Source organism: Chelonia mydas, chromosome 9 (genome assembly GCF_015237465.2).
Source record: "Chelonia mydas isolate rCheMyd1 chromosome 9, rCheMyd1.pri.v2, whole genome shotgun sequence".
Classification (NCBI taxonomy): Eukaryota; Metazoa; Chordata; order Testudines; family Cheloniidae; genus Chelonia; species Chelonia mydas.
In genome coordinates, this window is record NC_057855.1 from 7,435,889 (window position 1) to 7,444,494 (window position 8,606).

An 8,606-nucleotide genomic window follows, 5' to 3' on the forward strand; every position below is an offset into this window, starting at 1 on the left:
TCTGTGTATCTCTCAAATCTCCTTCCCTCCCTGTTCTTAGAGCATAGGACATTCACCTTCTAGAGTGTGTTTTATTGTTATGATGTTGTGTTAAACCTCATGGAAACTGGTGGGCGTAACAGCTACCCCTCATTGGGATAAAAGCGTGAAACAGTTAATCTCCTTTATCGCTGAAACAACAGGAGCCTCCACCCAAAACACAGGTGCATGTCAGACACTTTTAGAGAACTTTTAGTGCTCAGTAGCAGGGTCTGCATGGTCAGTCAGTGTGTGGCAGGCTAGGCCACGGTAGACTTACACCCCAGCTTGCTGCAGGCTAACACCCCAGATAGACATGCCTTTGAGGGCCTGTGGAATTTGCCATGGAACTTGAGTCTTTCCTGGCACCAGCCCACCAGAAGAGGAAGAAGCACTAGTAAGGAGGATGGAAGCTGATCACCACGATCGCCGTCAGTACAGCTCTGTATCTAATACATATAGTGGGAAAGGGGATTCTGATCTGGTTCATGACAGAATTATACTGAAAGGGGTTAGTGGCTGCCATCAACCACAGACCTGGTTGAAGTTGATAGGTGTGCTGAGCGCCTTTCATTCAGGCTAAAGACAGGCGCAATTATATACCCCCTTCATGGTCATGGCTGAAGCAGTGGAGACTTCTGCTGAAAGCACTGGCCACATGCGAGGCCTGGGCAGAGGCTTACCCGTGTGAGCCGAAGGGTTTACCTGGGGACTGACTGCAAATGCTGGACTGGGAAATTCATTGGTTGGAGCTGTGTGTCTGCATGGGGTAGAGGCAGAAATCAACCAGAAAGCCAGCGAGAAGCAGTGACTAATGCTTCCTGTGTCTAATATGATTGTTTGACTTTTACATTCTCCTCTACTCCTCATCTCTTTGTTTGTCTCTACCGGTTTTCTCTAGAGTTTACACTGTAATCTCTTTGGGGCAGGGCCAACTTTTTCAATACAGGTACACAGAGCCTAATACAAAGGAGCCCTGAATCATGATTCATGCACCTAAGTGCTACTGTAATAACCAACGACAGGTACTGGGGGGGGAAATGAGGCCCAGCTGGAGCCACCCCTTGCCCCAGCATCCCTTGGATCCAGAACTGTGCAGAGGAGACACCCCTCATCTGGGGGCATCAAGACCCAGGTGTTGTATTCTCTCCCCGCCTCACCCCCTACCTGGGCTTGTTAGAAAGCTGCAAAGAGGAGCCAGCTGGAGACTCCATCTGAGAGGGTCAGAAACAACCAAAGCAGGGACCAATGGTCCTCTGGAGAACTTTTTTCAGTTTTGCCTTGACTTGGTCCTGTGCTGATTGGTGGTTTGTTCCAACCCTCCCCCTTCCTCAGTCTCTTCACCTCAGCATCACTCCCTTTCCCTTCAGTGTCCCCTATCCCTTCCCTTTTGGGGATGCTCACCAAACTAAACACGTAAAAAAAAGAAACAATCATTCAATTAACATGACGTTGCTGCCATCAACTTTTTTGGTTCAGCTCAAACTGTTCAGCAAATTCGACACAAATTTGCAAATAGTTCTGGTTGATCTGAAATAACATTTTTCGGCGAATAAACTATTCATCCAAAAAGTTTCACCCTGTTCTAAGTGTAAAAGCTTTGGGGTGGGGGCCCATCTTTTTGTTGGGTGTTTGTACAGGACCTACCAAATGGGGTCCTGGTCCTCAGCATTACAATAATAATCAAAGGTAAAAAACCAAATGTATTCATCTGTTGGCTGTTCTATACATTAAATTGGGGTGGTAGATAAGGTCTGCAGAAGAGGGAGCCCTGTCCATCAGACTTTATGAAGCCCATCAAAATGGGACATTCTTCTTGCAGTTTCAGAAGTTTGTGGGGTGGTGGATGATGCCCAGGAATAGAGCTGGGCAGGGGAAGTTTTGTCCATATTGAGCACTTTTCAAACGACCCGGGGGCAAGATTTTTCAACTGCCTGACAGCTGGAATCAGAGCCAGATTTTTAAAAGAGCACCCACCATGCCGAGCTCTTCGGAACCGCCAGCCAGTTGTTTAGGTGCCTAAATGGAAGCCATGCTCTTCTGAACATCTGGTTCCAATTGTGGGTCCTGAGCACATCTGACAAGGTTATCAGCTAGAAAATGTTCAGTATTTACAGTTTAACATGGAGATAATAGCTGTTACCTGACTTTCCATCCTCGCACAGCACCTCACCTGCCATGACTCCGGTTCCCTTCGCCCCTTCCTGCCCTAGAGCCTCTATTTCAAGACCAGGTAGCACAGCTCCATGACACCCAGTCCCTAACCCACAGTCCACTTCCCCCATCACCATGTCCCCACCTGGACTCCTGCCCCTCTATATTTCTCTCATCCCTTATTCTCAACTCTCAGCAACGGTACTGCCAGTACCAGGAGTTCCAAAAGGCAATGTTCTGCATTATGTGCATCCCTAGGGGTGCTTCACTCCAGGTGCACATGCACCTCTCAAGCCCTTGAGCAGAGACTTCTGGCTAGCAGTGCCCATTGAGCCCACACATGCGCCCTATGCCTTCTCATGGCAGACACCGAGGCTACAGAGGGGTGTGTGGGCAAACTGCCCTCAGTTCCTTCTCTACTCGGTCATCCCTAGGGAACAACCGAAGCAGAGGGTAAGGAGGGTGGGTAGTGGAGCACCCATTGGGGGACACAACTCAAAGAACTACAGTTACTGCACAGGGTGAGTAACATTGCCGCCTTCTTCGAGTAGCATCCTTTTGGGTGCTCCACTTCAGGTGGAGATAAGGCCTCTGATGCTGAGCTGGGAGGGAGGGGATGTGGCTCCACGACAGCTGCTCAGGGGGGTCTGCCCCACTCAAAGCACACCAGGGAGCCTGCAGCACAGCTGCCTCTATCAACAGAAGGGGGAAACACAGGCAGTTCAGGTGACATTCCTGAGCTGACCGTGCTCTCGAGAGAGATCGCGAGAGCTCCTTCCATAACTATCCTGGAACTGCAAAATTTGCAGCATCACCAGAAGCGTTGGCAACAATGGGCATGTGAAACTTCAGGGACACCTGGTTCTTGGGTAACGAGGGAAGGGGAGGGTTTGAAATGTCGGCTTCAAATAAGCAGCTGTCTTCAAATTTACAGCTCTGAGAACTCAGCCTGAGATCTGAAAGTCACACTGTTTTTTCCTTCCCATCTTTTATCATCATCATCAACAAAAGATTTTCCAGGCCAACAGGATCCCTCAGTTTCACTTGTGCAACCTTAAAATCTACAGATTATGCCTCCATTGACACCTCTGCAACTCCCATGGTCTTTAGTGCATTTGCATAGGTGTAACACCTGGGAACCTGGCAAAGAATTCTGTTTATGATGCACCAATAGACATAGAATCCATCTCTCTCTTGCTCTCTTTCATTTGGCTCTGCGTGGCTAACAGAAACAAAAAATAATCTGATAGGGGTCTGATACACACAGGCGGTAGGTATGCATTGATTCAGAAGGGCCATCTGACCATTCACTTTAAACTAGCAAGACGCTATTTTGTCATTAAAAATGTTCACTAGTACAAGTTTGCTGTAAAAATACAAATATGAGATAACACAGCAGTAAAAGCAGTGCTGTGAAAACTCCTGAAGACCAAAGGAATGTAGGGAACATCAGAAAGTCATTCAGACCGCGTGGGGTCTCATCACAAACACGCTCTCAGAAGCAGGAGCAGATCCATCTGCAGACACAGCTGATGTGCTGTCACTGGTGAAAACGTAGCTTAGGAAACAGAAGCTACTTCAGGGAAGAGCTGTGAAGGAAGTTACACTGTAAGACATGGCCACCAAGGCTTCATGACGTTAACCTCTGAGTGTGGTATTTATCTGCAAAGGAGGCGGCTTCTGTATTAGCAGTAAAACATACAACCGACATAGAACATGGATTGTTAACGGCCGGGTCCAGAATCGTTTAATATTGTTTTTGAGCAAAGCCTGTAAAACCCTGTTCACAACATTACGAAACTGATTCAATTAATAATTCTTGGCACTTAATATTTTCCCTCCATACATCCTCAAGTGATTCATAACAGTGAGTAAGACATCATTAAGCCCCAACAGCATTCTCAGCTGTTGTACATGAAGGCACAAGTAGGTATCATCCCTGTGCCCTGTGAAGCTTACAATCTAAATGGATACAAGGCTCACATGTCAAACCCAGAGAACAGAGCTAGCTGGTAAATTTTCCTCTCTCCACCACAGATATGGGTTATTACTCACATCATCCATCCAGAGGGGTGACTTGTCTGCTGCTCAGAGAAGTTAAGTGACTTAAGATCACACAGGTTTCAGAGGGGTAGCCGTGTTAATCTGTATCAGCAAAAACCATGAGGAGCCCTTGTGACACCTTAGAGACTAACAAATTTATTTGGGCATAAGCTTTCGTGGGCTAAAACCCACTTCATCAGATGCATAGAGTGGAAACTACAATAGCAGGTATAAATACACAGCATATGAAAAGATGGGAGTTGCCTTACCAAGTTGGGGGTCAGTGCTAATGAGCCAATTCAATTAAGGTGGAAGTGGGCTATTCTCAACGGTTGACAAGAGTAAGGCAACTCCCATCTTTTCATATGCTATGTATTTATACCTCCTTCCAGTATTTTCCACTCCATGCATCTGATGAAGTGGGTTTTAGCCCACGAAAGCTTATGCCCAAATAAATGTGTTAGTCTCTAAGGTGCCACAAGCACTCCTCATTTTTTTTTAGATCACACAGTGTATCAATAAGTGACACCATCAAAGAACATAATCACATCAGCCACACTATCAGGGGCTCGTTCACCTGCACATCTACCAATGTGATATATGCCATCATGTGCCAGCAATGCCCCTTTGCCATGTACATGTCTGTCCCATCCACACTGTGTAAATGTTGCCATAGATGTTGGTTAACTGGAGAGTTGATAACCATAAGTCAGAAAAATTGAAAGCAACAGGCAGATCTGTTAAAAGGCTTCTTTCGGATGTTTTCTATAACTCTGACTAAACCCATTTGCCTCTGACTGAATTGGATTAGAGTTTACAACAGAATTTACTTTCTAACATAACACACTTTGGGTATGGAATGCCAGTCCTACTCCATTTTATGCAACATGGACACTGAGCGTTAGAACATCACTCAACAGGAGGGAAAAGGCGACAAAAGGAGAACCAGAGAACTTCTACTAAAATATTACATCAGCTCAAAGTTAAAGTGAATAAACAGACACTTGTTATTTTTTCTTTTTTTTGTATTTGTTTTTTCCTTTTTGTTTTAGTTTATTGCGAATTATTGTATGTGTTTGCTTCTCTCAATGTCAATGTAGGAAGTTAACTATTTTTGCACTCTACGTTTCTTTTCTTACTGCTTCCCTGTGATTTTTCTTATCTTCCTTCTCATTGCCTTTTCTCAGGTCAGACTTATATTTTCTCCTGAAACAGAGTTTGAAGTGAATTTCTTACTATTGTAATTATTTAAACTGTTTCTCAAGAGAATGGCACTTCAGCAAAACAGGAGTACAGTTTTTCCTACTCCATCTTAAAACCAATTGTCTGGGTTATTGCAAAACTTTGTTTTAGGGTGTACAGTTGGCCATGCTATGGAGATCAAAGTTCTCACAGCCTGGAGACATTTCACTGATATCAGTGTCAATATATCATAGTGCCTCCTGCAAGAAAAGTCCTGCCACGGATGCCTTATAGAAGGAGATACTCTCTGCTCTCTATATATTGCGGGTGAGTCCAAACGGTCAGTAGAACATAATGAGTGCTTTTTAGAAGAAGGCTGAGTCTTCTGTATCTATTACCTAGTGCCACTCGCAGTCTGGAAGAAATACCAGAGAAGCGACGAGCTGTTCAGCCTCTGGCAAAACAGGATATCTAAATGGTCTCGGAACTGCTTTGGAAACAATAGGGCCTGATCCAAAATCCAGCGAAGGCAATGGAAAGACTCCCATTGATATCAATGGGTTTTGGTTCAGTGCTGTTCACACACTGGACTTGTGATAATAAAGTCTGTACATTATAAATTCTTAGAGAGAGAACAGCAAAAGCAAAGAAGAAAAATAGCAATTGAAAGTGATTATTCTTTTTTCCCCAGTAGTGCAGTTCCCCACATCGCATGTGTTTGGGTAATAATTAGTCAGGTTCAGAACTGCAGTAGTGTCATTCATGTCAGAGGGGTGAAAAAAATTTCGCCACTGGCTTGAAATGAAATAAATCAGATTTTCCCCAGATAGAGATAATGGGACTTAATGCAAGACTGAAGGATGCAACATGCTACATATTTGGCACTCTAATTTCTCTTAATCCACGTGGAAACTGAACACAACAAAACAAAAACCCACAGCTGAAAGTCATAATCACACCTGTAACTCAGGCTCTTGTTGGGCATTTAAATGAATTCCCTGGAGTTCATACTGTACTTAATGAATTATTGGCACTAAAACGTTGGATCCAATAGCAGGTACACAATGTGCTCAGAGTGATTCAGTAACCTTGATTCTGCCGAAGAGATATGAGTCTGGAAACTGCAGCTGGCACACTGAAACAACTGCTGAAATGAGATATAACGACATTTGCTTATTAACAGGCAGTTTACAAAAGCTTAGTTGGGCTGAATTCTACACAGTCAGATTCATTCCTCAGATACTGAAGAAACAATTATTATTATAAACAACACTTTCAAAGGTGTCAAAAACAATACATAAAAAAGAGCTCACCCAGAAGCTATACAAGTTGGAAGGTTTGATCTTCCGCAGGGGATCAATAGGGAAAGAAAGGCAGCCATTTTATAGCAAAGGTAACAAAAATTGAGTGAAAAGACTGTACTTGAGGTCCAGTTCTAAAGAAATGCACACATCCCAAACAAATAAATAATTCTAGGAAGCGCTGCATGCCTGGGAGTGGCCCAAAGTGGTCCATACCAAGTCTGTTAGCAAATTTGATCATCCTAGCCAGCTGCCATGACCTGACTCTTCCTGGACACACATCTTATTTTGGGTTGCCAGTGCAGCCTTTTTATCCCAATCATCTCAGGGTGCTTGCCTGTGAATCGAGTGATCCTGGCTACTTCTCCTAATTTTATTTCGAGCGCCCTGCAGAGCTCTTAAAAACCTACCGACAGACTATACCGCCAACTTCTGCTCGGTTTAAATAAATGCCTAGTGTTTCGTCAGTCAGACTAAACATAACGTAAACCTAACAAGTGTTCAGAAATCTTCCAACTTCTTACTCCAATAGGGACAGCCTGTTCTTATACAGCCCCAGCCCTGCTTCCCCTCATGACCGCAGTCTGGCTCTCCGACCCCCTCTAGGATCCTGCTCCCTCTCCCCACAGCAGCCAACAATCCTTCAAATTCAAACCCTCCAAATCTCAAACAGGCAGACTGGGTGGAACATCCATCCAGGAGTCCAAGCCTCTGTGTCTATGTGCACTCAGCACCATGTTCTTTTTGATCTTCATCCTGTTACATATCCCATCATACAATTTCGCTTAACATTTTATCCTATGACCACATCTCTTACCAAACAATTTTCAAACCAACGTAGTTCCTTCTTCACACCAGCTCACAGCCCAGGTGCATTCGTTTGCTTCTGCCCTTCTAAGCTAGCAAGCACTCTAGGTCCTATAGCGCTCAGAGATTGATCCATCAGGTTTACAAGTGGTTTGCCTTCAGCCAAGAGAATACCAATCTTGCTTCTCCACCAAGAATGGGTCTGGAAGGATGCTAAGGTTGAAATCCAGGGAAGTCAATGGAAGTTCTGCCATTGATTTCAATGGGCCCAGGATTTTGTCCCAAGAATGCAAGGCCCTAAAGAGGTGTTTTGGTTATTTTTGTTTTTTAAATATTTGAACTGTGCATTTCTCCAACTCCAGGCTTTCTGTACAGTGAGCAGATTCTTTCTTGCAGTCTTGCCCATTTGCACTGTTCTGGCATGCCCAGTAACAAAACGCTCCAGTGAAGAGAATCATTTTATACCCTTACTATTCAGAGGCCCCCTTCATAGTGGTTTCAGCTTAATATCATATATTTTATCTTCAAACTATTTTCTGTCTTCAAATTATTTTCCTTATATATTCAGTCATATTAGCTTGTTTTGGTGTGATTGCTTTGCTAAACAAGGTATTAATTAACCTTATACAGTATCTTGTGGATGCCTTCCCTCCCATTTGCAATTATAGCAATCACTTCATAGAAAAATAATATGATAAAGATAACATTCTTAGCTGTTTTTAATGCATTTTAGCTGCTGGGAACAAAGAGAAACGTCACCATTATATAAAAAGAAATAGAGTACTAGTGGCACCTTAGAGACTAACCAATTAGTCTAAGGTGCCACTAGTCCTCCTTTTCTTTTTGTGAATACAGACTAACACGGCTGCTACTCTGAAACCTGTCACCCTTATATGAGAGTCCAGATGCCGATGGATCACAATTTCAGAGCCAATAGCATGTAGCCCCAGTATCCATCCTAATAGGAGAGTTTCTCACTGAAAAGAGAGATAGGTCACACTGGGAGATCACAGAACAGGGTGGGAGTGGTTTGGCTAACTGAAATGGATCGCCTATTTCAAAGTTTACTAAAAACGCGTTAGTTTGGCAAGTGTAGAGTGT